The sequence below is a fragment of the Anser cygnoides genome, chromosome 19 (genome assembly GCF_040182565.1).
Source record: "Anser cygnoides isolate HZ-2024a breed goose chromosome 19, Taihu_goose_T2T_genome, whole genome shotgun sequence".
Classification (NCBI taxonomy): Eukaryota; Metazoa; Chordata; class Aves; order Anseriformes; family Anatidae; genus Anser; species Anser cygnoides.
In genome coordinates, this window is record NC_089891.1 from 1,628,532 (window position 1) to 1,645,006 (window position 16,475).

General features: G+C 45.3%; 1 long non-coding RNA gene across 1 annotated transcript; it reads right to left on the bottom strand.

Moving 5' to 3' along the window:
* Positions 1-2,650: 2,650 nt before the first annotated feature.
* On the bottom strand, positions 2,651-7,614 carry LOC125184252 (uncharacterized). The gene is made up of 3 exons (XR_007167942.2): positions 7,573-7,614; positions 7,161-7,268; positions 2,651-3,478 (listed from the first exon to the last, which is right to left on the bottom strand). It is a non-coding gene; the product is annotated as an uncharacterized lncRNA (long non-coding RNA).
* Between the last annotated feature and the right edge of the window lie 8,861 nt (positions 7,615-16,475).

Consider the following 16,475-nt stretch of genomic DNA (forward strand, 5'->3'; position numbering starts at 1 on the left):
GAAGATTATTTATGGAGGAAAAATATTGATGAATGTTAATAATAATCATAGAATCATAGAATATTCTGAGTTGGAAGGGACCCACAAGGGTCATTGAGTCCAACTCAATAATAAGCTGTAATTGAAATGTATATTAGATAAAATTTTCCTTCCCACTCAATTAATGTGGTTAGGGAAGCAGGGGAAAGTACAGTCGTTGCATAGATGTCCTGAGCTCCTGCCATGTTAACTGGGGGACAGTAAAGTCCGGGGTGTCAAGTGGCTGTCCTCTTGGGACTTGCACTTGTCACAGCCCGCTGCAGAAGTGCAGGCTGACAGCAAGGTCCAGAGAGCTCCTGGCTGCAGAGGACGTGGCTGGGTTTAGTCCGCATCTATCTGGCCATTGTCAAGGTTCTGCAGCTGCTTTGTGGTGCACCTGAGGGCACAGCAGAGCAAACCCTCAGGTACTGCACACTAAGTAAGTGTGTTTAAGTTGGTGAAGCTAAACTGCTGGCATCAGTGTTTGATTCAAACAGCTACTTAGAGCAACACGTTCACTTATATAGGTGCTATTATTCTCTTTCTTTTCTTTTCTTTTCTTTTCTTTTCTTTTCTTTTCTTTTCTTTTCTTTTCTTTTCTTTTCTTTTCTTTTCTTTTCTTTTCTTTTCTTTTCTTTTCTTTTCTTTTCTTTTCTTTTCTTTTCTTTTCTTTTCTTTTCTTTTCTTTTCTTTTCTTTTCTTTTCTTTTCTTTTCTTTTCTTTTCTTTTCTTTTCTTTTCTTTTCTTTTCTTTTCTTTTCTTTTCTTTTCTTTTCTTTTCTTTTCTTTTCTTTTCTTTTCTTTTCTTTTCTTTTCTTTTCTTTTCTTTTCTTTTCTTTTCTTTTCTTTTCTTTTCTTTTCTTTTCTTTTCTTTTCTTTTCTTTTCTTTTCTTTTCTTTTCTTTTCTTTTCTTTTCTTTTCTTTTCTTTTCTTTTCTTTTCTTTTCTTTTCTTTTCTTTTCTTTTCTTTTCTTTTCTTTTCTTTTCTTTTTTTTTCTTTTTTTTCTTTTTTTTTTTAATATATATCTCTGTATTTTTAATTACAAGGGCTATTAAGTTTTATGAATATAGTATCTTTGTTCCTTGAGTTCATGTTAATTCACTTGAAAACCTATTAGTGACGGAAGAATCTCTAAAGGTTTTCTCATTCCAGTATATACTTGGAAGAAATCCAAATCAAAATTGTAGGCTCATGTTCTTTAAGTGTGTGCAAAATGCAAAACCACATTTCCATCTGACCTTGGCTTTTGATCCTAAGCTCAGTCCTCCCGAAGTTCCCAGAAGGATCGATGGAACGGTCTGGACTATGGCTGTCTCATGGAATTGTGAGTATTTCTAGTCTGGCTGTGGAGGAGGAGGTACACAACATGTCTTCATTACCCAAAGGCTTGGCATGAGGAGCAGGATGTTCTCAAGCTTTGGACTGCCTAGACTCAAGCAGATTTGGCTAGGATCAACCTTTCTCACAGGTTTTGACTGTTCTGAATGATTTCCCAAATAAAAGAAAGAATTATATCAAACAAGCCCTTGAATGTTACCAGGCATTTCATCAAGGTTTTCAAGAAAGTACTCCTCAGATCGGTCACCTTAAAGACATTGATATCCAACTGAGTTCAACCAGCTCTTTGCCTGGGCCATTAGATGTTGCTAGTCATGTTCCCTGGGGGTTCCTTCACATGAGACTTTCCTCCAGCTTGTTTCTTTTGGGCTACAGCAATGGAGTTTGAAAGCCACAGGGTTTCACACCACAAAAAAAAAAAAAAAAAAAAACAACCTCCTGCATGTACTGCTGTCACTGTAGACCTGTCCTTCTGTTCATTCTTAATAGAGAGCAACCTGCTGCAGCCTTTGCTGAAGAGAGACTTTAATAAACTGAGATGTCAGGTAAGAAGAAAATCCAGCTCTTGGGGAGTTGTACAAACCTGATGTTATTGTGTCCACTGCTGCTTTGTATGGGGTCCAGGCAGGGTTCTTCAGAGAGCTGGTGTCTGTGCATGTGCTGCGATGGCTGGCTGGAGCACTGAGACAGCCACTTATTCCTAATACAGCAAGCGGGCCATGTGTCAGATGGAGAGAGCTCTGAAGCAGAGACATAAGGAAGACATCATGGGGTAATTGCTAATTTTCCTCATGAGTTCATTCATTTTTCTGTGCAAGCAGTGGCACCTCCATGCGAGCCGGCGGTGGATGTGTTCCCCAGCCATGCGTGCCAGCTGGACAAGAGGCCACTGTCATCTCTGAGGAGTGACACCAGAGTGAGCACAGGTCATGCTGAATAACCAGGATGCTGACAGTCATCCAGCCAACTGACAGTCAAAATGGAGAAATCGCATCCCAAAGCCAACTGGTGAGAGTTTCTAACTAGAGTGTGAGCAGACTCATTACAAGGAAACGTATGAAGGGAAAGAGCTTTTAAGTCTTGCTTTCTTAAGTCTTTATTTGCCTTAAGAGAAGTAAAGGTATTTGCTATTCTACTGTGAGACACCAGAAGGGCTGAAGCAGAGCCCTCAGCTACTCTTCTTGATCTGCAGGAAGCTTTATACAATATCCAGCTGCTATCTTTGGCCCCATCCCTCAAAAGACTGTCATTACAGTCCGTCCTGAAGAATGTCCGATCTGTTTCTTGCTCTCCAAAGCCTCTTCAGAGAGGTCTTTGACTTTCTGCCTGGATACACAGGAGAATCCCAAAGCTGTAGGGTAAAGGAAGCAGATTCTCCCACACCTTTTCAACACTATTCCTCCTCAGCAGGATGTTTACTGAGACAGTAGGAAAGGCGGTCCTGGAGCTTTTGTTCAGTTCTGGGTCTGTCGAAGGCACAAACTCGGGGCAAAGCCTGGGCTCCACCAGAGCCACAAGAAAAGGAGAAGAGAGATTATTTATTTATTTATTTATTTATTACCTCCAGGACAAAACACACAGTATTTGGCTTGTGCTTGATGAGAGCCTTGACATTGCCTCAGAGGTGGGACTGCTGCAACTGTGTCTGGGTGGACAGCCCAGGTCTCTGCCCCTTCTCAGTAGCAGCTGAGCTGAACGTGCATTCCATCTTAACAGCTTATGAAGCAGATCCCTGTGGCAGGTAACTGCCTAGAGCTAACAAGAGCCTTGTGTGTCCTCACTGACACACCACGCTGGGCACAGCCCAGCAATAAATACTTTCTGTATTGCTAATCAAGAAAAATATTTCCAGAGCCACTGAGCTGTCAGTTTTCCTGTCCGCTGCACACAAGCAGTGCTGAGGACTCCGTGACAATGCTTACAGAAAAAGCCTCCTTGCCTCCTGTGCTTTATTATGCATAGGAAGTGCTTGCTGGCAGCAGCTCCTGATTTTCCCAGTCACCTTCAGGGATTCACACGTATAAAAAGGATGAAGGAAAGTTGCTGCTCATTGTCAGACACCATCTGGGGCCATCCATGGGGAGAAGGTTTTGAAGAAGATGAGCCTCGCATTTGGGGTTTTGCTTTGATGAGGTGGACAAGAAGAAAACAGTTGTTAGCATATACAAAACTAGAAATAGGCAAATCAAAAAGAAAAAAATCAGCAGCTTGGGAAAACTGGAAGCAAATTCAGCTGTGTGGATTGTCTACAAAGTGGGGCAGGACAGATAAGAGGGGTGGGTGGAATTGTCAACTGTATGAATTTAGTTTTGGGAACAAACATCATGAACAGGGCTAAATTAGGATACATTCTTGCTTGGAATCTGAGTTCTGGTTTCCTTTTATGCCATATGGCACCATGTGGAGTGTCAGGAAGATGGTCTGGTGTGCTGGTGAGGACTGGAACTCAGATGTTAGAGTTGTTTGACATGCCCGGACACACAGCGTGCTGCATCATTTGAGAGCAGTTAGAGCTGTGTATTGATGTAACCTGAGCTGGATTTCAAGAACTCATTGCCCATAGAAGAATCTGATGTTCAAAGGGAACACATTCTTTGAAGGAAAGCATGGTGAGGTTGTCTAGCTTTGCCTGAGAGGTATCACAGCTCTCTCTGCAGATGAGGGTAGTCCTGCTGGGACGTGGCACTAAGGCACAAAGTGACAGTCTCAGAACACGTCCTCCCTGTGGCAACAGTTCTCTTTAAGGCTGTTTACTGGCAGTAGAAGCTAGTCTAGTGTCACCAGTCTGCACAAGGCACTGGACCTCAACAGGGTGCTCCATGCCATTGGCCTATATCCCAGTGCCTCTCACCAGACCGTGCCTTGCTTCACCACCTACAGATGCTCCCAGCATCAAGAGACCATTGGAAACTGAGCTGATCCAGTCTGCAAAACAGACTTAGTTCTGAAATTTTAAAAGCAAAACCTAAATGCATTCTTTCATTCCAGAACAGATAAATATCTTGGCTAACCCACAGACATGACAGGATTCTCTTCCCAACCTCCCCCCCTCCCCGCCCCCCCATCTCTTAGAAAAGAAAAAAAAATTGGATTTGTGTTGCTTTGGCTGGTCTAGGAATAATTATTTATCAGCACAATTGGTTTTGGTTTGATCAATGATCTGTAAAATGAATGTCTTGCAGAGCCCTAGCTGGTTGTGCTTTGTATCACGTCCATTCTCACAGCTCCAGCTGCATCCCTGTCCAGAAGCTGGGAGGCCTGAGAGGTGGCGGTCTGGGGAGCATTAATTTTATTTTCAGAAGTCTATATGAACAGGCAGAAAGCATCACAGGAAAAGTGTTACTAAATCTGCATTAGCGACACTTTTTAGTGGTGAATTACGATAATATTTTTAAGCCTTTATGATAACCCTACCTGGAGCTATCATAGAGCAGTAAAGAAGCCATAAATGTGATAACAAAGAATTCTTTCCCGACATGCAGCCAGCCTGATTTTACAGCTACAATTCATGTTAAGTGTGCATTCATTAAATTATTCAGAGATGATAATGTCTCCTCTTCATAATCCTTAATCACCATGCCAATATGATTCTGCTTGCACTGGCTAAAGAGTAGCTGAGGGAGAAATGCATTTTGGCAGGGCAAGGATCACTAACGCTTTACAGTAATGGTAGATTAATTAATGACAGATGATGAAGGAGCGTGTATCAGAGTAAACAGAGCTTCCACCTTAGCCCTGCAAGGACTCACCATGGTCAGCACTGTAACAGGAAGCATCTCAGTGCCGTATGTCATAAGACAGGCACAGCCCCTCATTAATACTGCCGTCTGCATAGCTCCAATATAATAAAAGATTTTAAAAGAATAGAAGCTTTGCTGCCAAATATCCATTGAATCAGAAGAGAATTTTCATGTAAGATAACATGGTTCTCTGAGGAATACATGTATCCCCTCGATCAGGACATCTAAGTCTCCCACCCTGATGTGTGGCCTGTTCTCATTGCTGCTCCGCTTTGCCTGTCCCACCCTGGCGCCAGCAATCATGGCTCGCTGACAGACGGGCAGCCCGTGCTCCTGTGGGTGGCATGCACCACTGCTGTGACCTGACCTCAGGTACATGGCTCGCTCCTCTGTCTGGAGGGCTCATAGCAAAAGGGATGCCTGGCTGACGATCATATGTGCTCCATCTTACCTACCTTCAGTCAGCCTGCTTCATCCTTTCATAGATTCTCACAACAGACAATGAGAATTTTGCCCAAACCTTTTGCATCCTGGTCTAGTACTAACTCTGGACCTCTCCATAACAGCATTTATGGCTAATGGCTGAGCCTTGCATCTGAAGGGCAACATTTCTATCTATGAACTATCCTAAAAAAAATTGATCCCTTTTCTTCTTTTTTTTTTCTTTTTTTTTTTTTTTCCTCTTTGTATTTTGCATATTCCACTCCATCTTCTATTTTGAGCCGGAAATACGAATATTGGCAGATTCTTCCTCCAACACCCTTATGTACTGCTAATGTTGATACTCTGTAGAAAGTCACCACAAGCACGGGCCTTGCAGGTCAAATTATTGCTGGTGAAGAAATCAGTGAATCCAACTGTGGGGTCCCAGTGGCAAGTGGCAGAACATGAGGAAACAGCCTCAGGTTGTGCCAGGGGAGGTTTAGATTGGAAACAAGGAAGAATGTGCCCACAGAGAGGGTGGTCAAGCATTGGAATGGGCTGCCCGGGGAGGTAGCTGAGGCCCCATCCCTGGGGGTGTTTAAGAGACGAGGACATAGCACTAAGGGATGTCATTTAGTGATGGGGTTTGGTTGATGGTTGGACTTGATGATATTGAAGGTCTTTTCCAACTGAAATGATTCTGTGGTTCTATGGCTCCAAAAAGCACTTTTCATTGTGTGCACTGTGGCACTCATCCTGGACTTGCTGTTCTGGAGTAGAGCAAAGCAGTAACTTTGTTCTCAGGAATTTGCCTGTGAACACCAGTGCCTGGCTCCCAAAGTGTGAGCAACTGTTTTCAGAAAGGGGATGACAGACCCTTCTCTTCAGCATATGTGAGTATGACAAGAACCAGGACCTGAAATTTAGACACAAACTGGTCAAGACCAGAAATAAGGTGTAAATACCAGTATATACCCTAGAAGAACCCTCCAATGTCCTTTCTTTGTTGTACCTGCCTGAGCAAGCTTTTCCTTTTGAGACGTTTTGCACAGGTCTCCATGCTTCAGTACCAGTGATCCTATTAGAGCATGTCACAAGGAATCGAGAGCTCTTTTTAGTATCATGATAAATGGAAAACCCTGAGCTTCAGCTTAAAAAAAAAAAAAAAAAAAAAAAAAGTGCCCTGCAGAAAATGTCTTCCTTGGGGCCTCATTACTCTCCACACTGATCGCCTGCAGGAACATCACTCACTTTTTAATGAAACCCAAAGGGAGGAACGTGTTCTGCTTGGGAGCAAATCACATGTGGTTTCCATCTGGCCTCACAAGTTAGCTGCATGGTGCAATCACCACCTGCACTGAGAAACAAGTTAATTATGAAGCCCCTTGGTAAGCATTTTTCCTAGCATGGAATGAAGGGACCCTCATCCTCTGCTCCTTCAGCATTTCCATCAGACGGCTCAATGGGCACCCACATTCCACTTTACCACATGATGAAATGCTCTGTTATCACTTTTTTTTTTTTTTTCCTGGTAAGAAAGCATGAAACCCATTATGCTTCTTAATGCAAGATTGAAAATCCAGCAGCAGATGCTGGCAAAGCTTCCAATAGGAATGGCTAGCAGTAAAACTAAAGCACTTACCGGAGCAGAGCAGGATGATGGTGTCAACTAGTGTGAGCTTGCGCTGCATGTGGCTTTGGAGCAACATTGCATCTCCTTGGCTGGAGTCTGCAACTCCTCTTGCAAGATCTGTTCAGGAATTTTGTGTCAAATTATTTTCCCCTGGGAGTTGTGTTTGTCCTTTCTCCAATAGCTATTTTTTTTTTCTTTTTTCTTTTTTTTTTTTTTTTCTGAGAAGATAGTATTTCCCGTATGGGTTGAGGGGTAGAATATTTTACCTATATCAGATTGTTTCATTTCTTTATTCACACTGGGCTGGTTTGTATCAAATCAGTTCAGAATCCTGTCAAACAGCTGTTTGCTGCCTGGCAGGAGCTGCTCTGTACCAAATCCCCACCTCCTCTGGTGGACTGGGCTTTCAGAAAGACCTCACCTTGTACATGCTGTGGCCTGTGCTGCATAGGGACCAAAGGGGCTGCAGGACAATGTGTGTGCAGTCACAATGGTGGGTGTGGGACAGCAGAAACAGGCCATCAGCTCCCATTAAACAATGCTGTGTGAGTTCATATGAAGCCAAGGGGCTGATCATTTTCATAGGCACGACTGATATTTTCCAACTTCAGGAGTGGCAAAACAGCCTGCTGTGATCCCATGACTTAAAACACTGTCAAAGGATGCTCTCGAATCAGAGGGGCCCTGGATGCAGAGAGGATGCAGAGATAATGCAGGCAGCTGTCCTGGGCTGCTGCTGTTCAGCAGGTCTTGCACAGATTTTTCTGAAAACCAGCACAGGATATTTCAGACTGCCTTAGAAAAGGGATTTGAGCTGTAATCTTTCTCAGTGGGAGTGTAAGAGACCTTAAAGCCATTCTCATGGTAGCTATGTAAAGGTTTTGGTCACACCTCCCAGTAATGTGGTAGAAATGCAGTTTTCTGCCTTGCTTTCTTTCCTTCCTGCTAGAAAGCACCAGGTTCAGAAGAATGGTAATACTTGGACTGCTCTAGAAATGCAGTTGTGTGCTCTTCCATGAGCACCCCGGCCTCTGGGTTTTCTTCAATGTCTTTTCTTGTATTATTAGTTATCATCCTTCCCCGTGTATGACACAGCAACAGACACAAAGCCACCCAGGTACAGAGCTGGACCTCCTGCAGGTGGATGCTGGAGCCTTACAATCCTTCCTGCTTTGAGATGTTACAGATGGTACCCGGCTCTGCTCCCAAGCCCAGAGACATTTCTGCACCTCCACATGCCACAGAGAGACCCAAAACCCTGACCAGAATCACAGTCTGCCCAGCAGTTTGTCATTTGTTTGGTGTTAGAGGTGGGTCTAATTGCTGAACTTGGCGGGTCAAATCAGAGCTTGGCTCAGACCTATTGCAGGGGTCACGGCAGGTTTGCCCCATGCTGTGACACAGTTGCAGTTTACTGGAATAAATGAACTGAAACTCAGCTCAGCTCCTGCAACCCTCTTTGCAAACTGGTCCTTGGGAAGCTGAAGCTCAGAACAAAATTTCAGGATGTCCTGAGCCCTCCACGAGTGGTTGTCACAATTAATTCGTTGGCTTCGATTTACAGATGGAGGAAGCAGCATACAGGTATTTTTTTTCTTTTTGATTTAATATCACTCTGTCAGTAACCGATCTCAGCTGAATTATAATCAAAGAGAAATGAGTGTGTCTAGACGAGGTTTTGCATAGTTTAACAACAAATTTCCACTTCATTTGGTGCTGGTTTATGCATAGACCCACAGGGAAGGACAGGCACAAACAGTTCCTTCCATCAGAAGTGGCACTGGACCAAATGTCCTCACACTGGAAAGACCCTGGAGAGTATTTGTCACCTGCTTTGGACCTGTGGCACCAGACTTGGATATGGAAAGACGGCACGGAGCTGGACAGGTGACACTGAGCCGTGCCTCTTCTGTCTCTCACTTTAAATAGGGGAAGCCTCTGAGATGGGCTCCGGCAGTGGCCTCTCATGGGAGTGGAGCTGCTCACCCCCTGATGCAGAAGGTTTCCCCTGCCCTGGGTGGCAGTGGCCAGCCTGCCCGTTATGCTGGGCAGGGGTGACTTCTCCAGGGGTGACAGGTCCTGGCTTTATTCCTTCCTCAACCTCAGATGGGGAAGGAGGAGACAGGGCCTAGCAAGCAAAGAAATAAATAACATACACATTTAATAGAGTATAATCAAACTCATCTGCAGTGGAGCATGCTAATTAGCTTAACGAGATTTCTTGGAATGAGAAAATATTACTTATTTCATTAACTGCATGACAATTGTGCTCCTAAACGAATCAAGAAATAAATCTAAGAATTAAGATGTAAAAATAAAGCATTAATAAAATAACCACTGCCAGAAAAGTGCTTTAACCCAGGAAATCAGGTTAGGTTTAATACCCTGTAATATTTTATGAAAGAAATCACATGAAGCTTCTGGAATATGACTGCTTGCTTCCGAGACAAGCTGCGAAGAGCTTCTCCCCTCCATGTCCCCAGGGTCCAGGCCCTAAGCATGCCTTCTGCAGCAGTTGGACCACACCTGAACCTGGTGCCAATGAGGGAAACAGCACGGGTGATGGCCCACCATGGGGGCACCTTACGGCACCCACACTTCTGAGCTCGTGTCCATCAACAGCACTGCTTCTTTATTACCGGGGTGAGGGTGCAAGAAAAGTGCTGGGGACAGGGCTGTTCCAACGGAGTTAGCCCTCTGGAACCTACCGTGGAAGTCTCCAGTGATCTGGTGGAGCTGTCGGTGGCTCAGACACCTCCTTTCCCAGAGCACGGGTGATATGTGGAGCTGGGCTGGTTCACTTTGATGCTACAGAGCAGCAAGGGTTGCTAGGTTTGAGAATTCAGCTGGTAGGATGGTAAAATTTGATGAATAATAGGAAAACTGCACTGTGAATAACAGGCATATTGGATGAATAATCTCTTGGCAAATAATATCTGATCTGCTTGAGTTGTCAGCAAGGGACATGTGCTGCCTGCGTATGCTGTGGGAAGGCACCGAATAGTCTGCAGCTTCAAATTTAAGCTTTGTTAAACAAAGCCAAACAAAGCCCATATGGTTTATGAATAGAAAAGGTTTTCATCCTGTTAAAAAAATGCAGTCATGTAATCAGTGGCTATGCTGAGCTGCTGGGTTGGGAAGGGAGTTAAAATGAAACTGTACAATCTTATTTCACTGTAACGGCACAGAATGGAAAAAAAGCAAGCAAGCAGGGTCAGGGCCTGCACTTCAAAACACCAGAAGTTGCAGAAAAAGTCACCTTAGAAGGGCTCAGAGACTCCATTCAGCTCCAAAACAAGGGGACCAGCAAGGAAGTCCCCAGATCATCCCTGTGCTGTGTAAGCATGGCCCAGGGGCCATGGGAAGGCGTGGGCACAGCCCATGGTGCTTTGCCTCACATGTGCTGCACGGACAGAGGTGTGAGCATCCCCCAAACCAGTGCCTGAACTGCCCAGGTCACAGAGTCTGAAAGAAAAATGGAAATGCTACCTTGGGAGCCCACGGACATGGGGAACCTAATTCCTGTGTTACATGCACAGTTCTTGTTTGCCTGGGGAATGGATCCTGCCACATTCACTGAGCATACCATCACTGTTGGCTCTGTGCAGCTCCTGATGTTCAGAGGCTGTGGATGTAGCCAAACACTAAAAAAGTGGTGTTGGAGTGGAGAGACTGCTCCTCTGACGTTGACCTCTTTCCCAAGCTCCCACAGTCTTTGCTTTTTACCCTCCCTCCTGGTTTTCTGCAGACACTGTCACATCGCATCCCTCCCCAGCCCTTTCCCACAGTCTCCTCAGAGCTGCCCTTGTACAACTATCCAGATTCTGCCAAGCCAGGGTGAACAGTTATTTCAGATGTTTTTTACTTAAAGAAAAGGAGCAGGATCCTTTCTGGGAAGCAGAAACCTACAACATGGCGATGTGCTTTTGAAGTGACACCATGCCTGGGGATGAGTTGAACTGATTTCCAGAACTAGGAATTTCCAAACACCATAACAGGGAGAACCACAGCCACAGTGCATTGGTTCTGTCCTCTCTGGCTGAGTCCAGAGAACGGGGAAAGCACTTGCTGGTGTCCCCGCACAGAGCTGGAAATCAAACCTGTGAACCAGAGGAGAGTTCCAAATACACGTGGACTTCAGTGCCCCCCTTTTTACTGAGCCTGTCTGCATCAGTGGCTTCAATTTCTCTGCTGCATATCGTACGCCTTAAATGATAGTGATGAGTTTCAGCCCGTGCTGCATTGCCAATGAGCTGCAATGGGAAATGTGTACTTTGAAAATGATAGCCAGCAGCTGCAGTGTTTCTTTTGTCCCCCGAGATCGCTGTTTGTTTAATAAACTTGTATTTTTCTGAACAGCACAGCTCATTGTGAAGGTAATCTTAAAGGGAAAAAAATATCTGTGAACAGAACTGATTAAATATCAGAAAATACAAAGCATCCTGAAACCCAAATGACAGAGCCACCTGATGAAAAATCCACAAAGACATTTTAATTAAAATCGATTACAACAAGCAAAAATAAACATCTAAAAAGTCAAGATTAAATCCTTTAATCAATAAAGACCTTCACACTAATGCAGCCCTCTTGATCCTTCTGACATTTGCCCAATCCCTTCTCTGAATGCCCTCTCAAAGAATGGAGACAACGAAAAATGATCTAATTCAGCAGATTTCACAGCTGGATGGAACCAAAAGCCCTGATGCCACCACGATCGCCTCAAGTCCCTGGCCTTCCAGCTTCATGGCAGCAAGGCATTTTCTGTCTGACCGCTTCAGCTCACAGCACACCGGTGTCCTGGGGACCTTTCTTCTGATGTTCACCTTCCACTGCACCAGACTTCGGAGCACAGGAAAATATTTGTTCTACTTGCATCCAAACTGCTTTTGTACCTTCACCGAGGGCTCCAATTATCTTTCTCTTGCTGAATGCACCCCCACTGCCACCTGACAGGGAGGTAACTGGATTTCCTGCGCCTACAGCCCAAATGTTCTGCTCCCTGTCATGTGAGAGAAGATAGGGGTGGCCCCACATTACTGCTGGGCAGTGACATCCTATTGCAAATAGTGTCCCCAAGAGGGACTCGAGTCCTGCTGTGTCACCTGGGGCGCAGAGGGGACCACGCGCTCTGCAGTCCCAACCTGCAGCGCCCTGAACCCTGAGTGCTGCGGTGTTCTGGATTCAGGAAGGCTCGGAGCACCATTCAGCGTCCCTTGGTGAATATATTCACCAGAGAGGATCTTCGTGGACTTCAGTGGGCTCAGAGCTTCTCCCTCACTACACTGGTTGTCATCCTCTGGCAGCTGCCTTTCCATGGCACACTCTTCCTTGGGACAGACCAGGCCAAGATTCGGATAGCAGGGCCCTACACCCTCTCCAACACACTGACTGGATTTTTCCTACCTTCTTTTCTAGCAGAGAAACAACTCTCTATCAGGCCAGGCCAAAAGGATATCTGGAGCATAATTCCCACCAGGTCTTTGGTTTCTGTGTCTTCAGGGAGGGGACCCGTCACCGACCACCTTGTGGTCAGACTCCTGAGACTGTCACAGGGGATAAATGTAGAAATGCATAAAAGGCACTCTTTGGCCAGAACCACCTGGGACAAAGTGCCAAGGCTCCATCTGATTTAGTGGAGATTTTATTTTGCATTTTGAAATAAACAGCAAGGACTGAATTCACAGTCTCTGACAAAACGGGATGACACCAGTCAAAGACAGAGCAGTTATTCTGATGTCATGCATGTACCGACTCCACATTGAGGGGTAGTCAGTGATAACCAGACTGGTGCCAAATTCACTAAGCCACATGGGTAAGTTGGGTGTGACTTTGCTAAGAGTCACCATTTTCTTAGTGTAGGACCAAAGTGGACTTGATAACAGCATTTCCATGGATTTTTTTCCCCAACACTTCCTTCCAACATGGTATAGTGCCATGAATTTAGATCATTTTCATATTTTGGAATATTCATTTCACAGAATTAGCCTCTGTACTAAAAGACGAGAGAAGATTTTTGGTACTGGTGTCATTGAAAGTGGATCTGGTTCCCAGATGACAGGATCATTTGATAACTCAAGGGGGAAAGGAACTTGGGAGGTCTCAAGTCTGATTTCCTCCTCAGTCAAGGGTCAGCTCTAAGAACAGACCAGATTGCTCAGGATGTGACCCGGTCTGGTCTTGAAAACATCTAAGGAGAGAGACTGCAGAAACTCTCTGGGCTACCACTCTTACTCCTTGCAACGTTCCTAGGGTGGAGAAGATTTTGTTACATCCTGTTGGAATGTCTCATCTCAGCTTGTCTGCAGCTTCTCATTCTCCCACCATGTGCCACTGTGAGAAGCCTTGCTCTTCCTTCTTGATCCATTGCCCCCGACAGGGGGACCATCCCTCAGATTTGAAAGGGAGACAAGGCGTTTAATGAAGATTTCAATAAACATTGTTCTGAAGACCTGGGAACCCAATGTTGTTCTTGGTTTTGTGGTGGTCTGGAGGAGCACTGCTGTCACTGGCGGTCCTGTCATCATCAGGAGAGAGAGAGGAAAGCTGGTTTCTTTGCAGCTGTGACTTGCCTCTGTGCAAAGCAGCCCGTATCTCTGAACAATCCTGACAGTGCAGCAAAAAAGATTCCTGACAAGCATATAATCCAATTAGCTTCTCGCTTTCACATCAATTCAGTTCTAGCTCATGAAATTGCTTGTCATTTATCCATCACTCCCAGAGACTCCAGAATCCAATTGCCTTTCTTGAAGCCAGAAATGAGACACTAACAACAGGACCCATTAGAGATGTCATTCAGGGCTTTCACATCTGCTCTCCCTGATAATAGATGAAGCTCTGTAGCAGATTGCAGCTCTGGAAGAATTCAGGGCAGCTTTTCCCTTCTCTCTGGTGCTTGTGTAAAGTCCCCCAAGACCTCATGCAGAGGCAGACCCTACAGATGGCTGTGTCAAGACAGGCCAGCACATCTCCAAAAATACACCCAGCTGAAGCAGACCTGACTTTTCACGGTAATTGCTTGCACCAACTGATTTTCTTTTTAATAATGATTAATTTATTTGATGAATTTCACCTTTCTTTCGTGTTTACTAATTGCTTTCAGACAGATTGCAAAAATACCATAGTTATTTGGAGACTAATTCTGGAAAAGCAAAATGCCAGAAGGCCAGAAGCTTCCAAAGGGGATTTCATCTGTTCTCCAATGGTAGAAACCAAGCACACTGTATGGCAGGGAATTCTGGATCAGGCACAGAGGTGGAGCAAGACAAGATGGTGGGAATACCCCGTGGGCTGCATGCAGAAGGGTACCTGGAGGCAACAGAAGTTCCCTGTGCACATAAAGACCTTTCAGCAGAGAGAAACAGAATCAGTTCCTGAGTGTCACTGAATGTCTGTTGGATGCATGCAATCTTTATTCACCCGTGGTCAGAGTTTTGGATAATGACATACAGCCTACTATCCAGACTTCAGTGGCTTTGTCTTTCAGGACAGAGCTGATCAAAGCCCATCTGAATGCCTGTCCTGCTGCTAGCCCTGGGTAAAGGGTTGTGTTTTGTTCTGCCCATTGTAGCCAGGAGACACTGGGATACAGCTTAGTGCTTCTTCCATGCATGTGAACATGCAGACACCTGCTGATGGCGAACAGCCTTCCTGGAGTCACCTTTCTAGCAAAGCAAAAGGCTTGAACTTTTCAAAGCAAAACGTGTAGCCATGCCCTTTCATCTGGTGCACCAGAGATGATGGTGTAACGTAGTGGCTGCACAGTGGACTCCTCCCTGGCACACGTCTGGGAGCACCCACCTGGTGGAACTGACCAGGCACTGATCTCACAGCCCCTGGCTTTTCGTGTACATGACCCTCCTTCCTTGAAGCTATCAGCTTCTTCTTTGCACTTGGATAGCTACTACATCAAACCCTTGGAGGAGGATGCAGAATTTCTATGAAGTAGGGCCACAAACTGGTATGTAGCTGCAGGCAAAGGTTTGAAGGATAACAGAAGAATCCAGTATACACCAGCACTAGCACCAGCATCCCAAGCCATTATCCTGTCTAGAAGAACAGGCTCTGGCTCTTTACGCTGTCTGCCTGTGCCCTCAGAGTGCAAATATTCACTTTTCCCAGGCTGTGATGCCAACAGGAATTGAACGTGCACGAGAGATCCAGCTAGCAAACAGGCACAGGTGGCTTTTGTTCTCACTCTTCATTCACTGTGGCCATGGCTTGATGGTATGGACACTGGCTGCAGTGACATCTCCTTCCCTGCCATCGCTGCTCATTGTCAGTGCCAACACAACTGCTTGGGAGATTGTGCTGAAACCAAGAAGGGAACTGATCTAATTTTACGTGATTAGCAAGGCTTTGCAGGTTTTATTAATATTGGTCATGTCTCCAGCTAAAGGCCAAGGACAGGCCTAGCAACAGCTTTGTGGACCTGGTGGGAGATACAGAGCTGCAGCATAGGGTGAGGATAAGCAGAGAACGGGGACATTACGGGACTGTCTGAGTCTGGAACCTTCCTCAGAGCCCTTTGTCACCAAGCCACAGCCTGTGTAGCCTGCAGCAAAAGGCACAGGTGTTAGCAGCCTTTACAGCCTACATGAGAAGTGCAAGGAATGGAACTGGGATTTAAGGTCAGGTCCAGTTAGAGCTCAGGCACCTCATACTGACATACCATCACACCAAGGAACAAAAAAAGCTGGGAAAAGACTGGCATTTCTCACTCATTGAGATTTAGGTACCTGAGAACACTCTCAAAACACAGAGTCCGGCCTGTGGATATAAAACTTCTTATTTCTCTGCAGACTCACTAGGATTTCCAGCCTATGCAGCCCCAGCATTCACTTGTCTACTTCATTGCCGTCGGTTGAGATGCTCCAGGGAGCAGCATGCACTTCTGTTACCTGGAGCATCCACTTCTCAGTGGAAGCAGCCAGGCTGAAGCCCTGTGTAGAACAATAATTAAAAGAAAATACAAAGCCAAGTTCTGCCCTTGACTGAGAGTTGCTGGAGCCCAGCAGGTTTTGGTGCTGCAGCTGTCGCTGCTTCCCTGCTGAGTCTGGGGCATGATCTTCACCGGGATTAATTCCAGACAAATGGCTGTGGCCCTCCATCTGCTGGTTGGCTCTGAGTTTCCTTGCTGAAAGGTCTCTGATGACTCAAGGAAATTCTTGCTTTTTTTTTTTTTTTTTTACTACCCACAGAGCAGCACTCAGTGCCGTGCCCTGCGTGTGCTTATGACATTAACTTGTGCAGCCTTGTTGAGCTGTGGCAATAACGCATCTTATGGGCATGAAGATCATGAGAGACCTAGTCATTCAAAAACAAGGA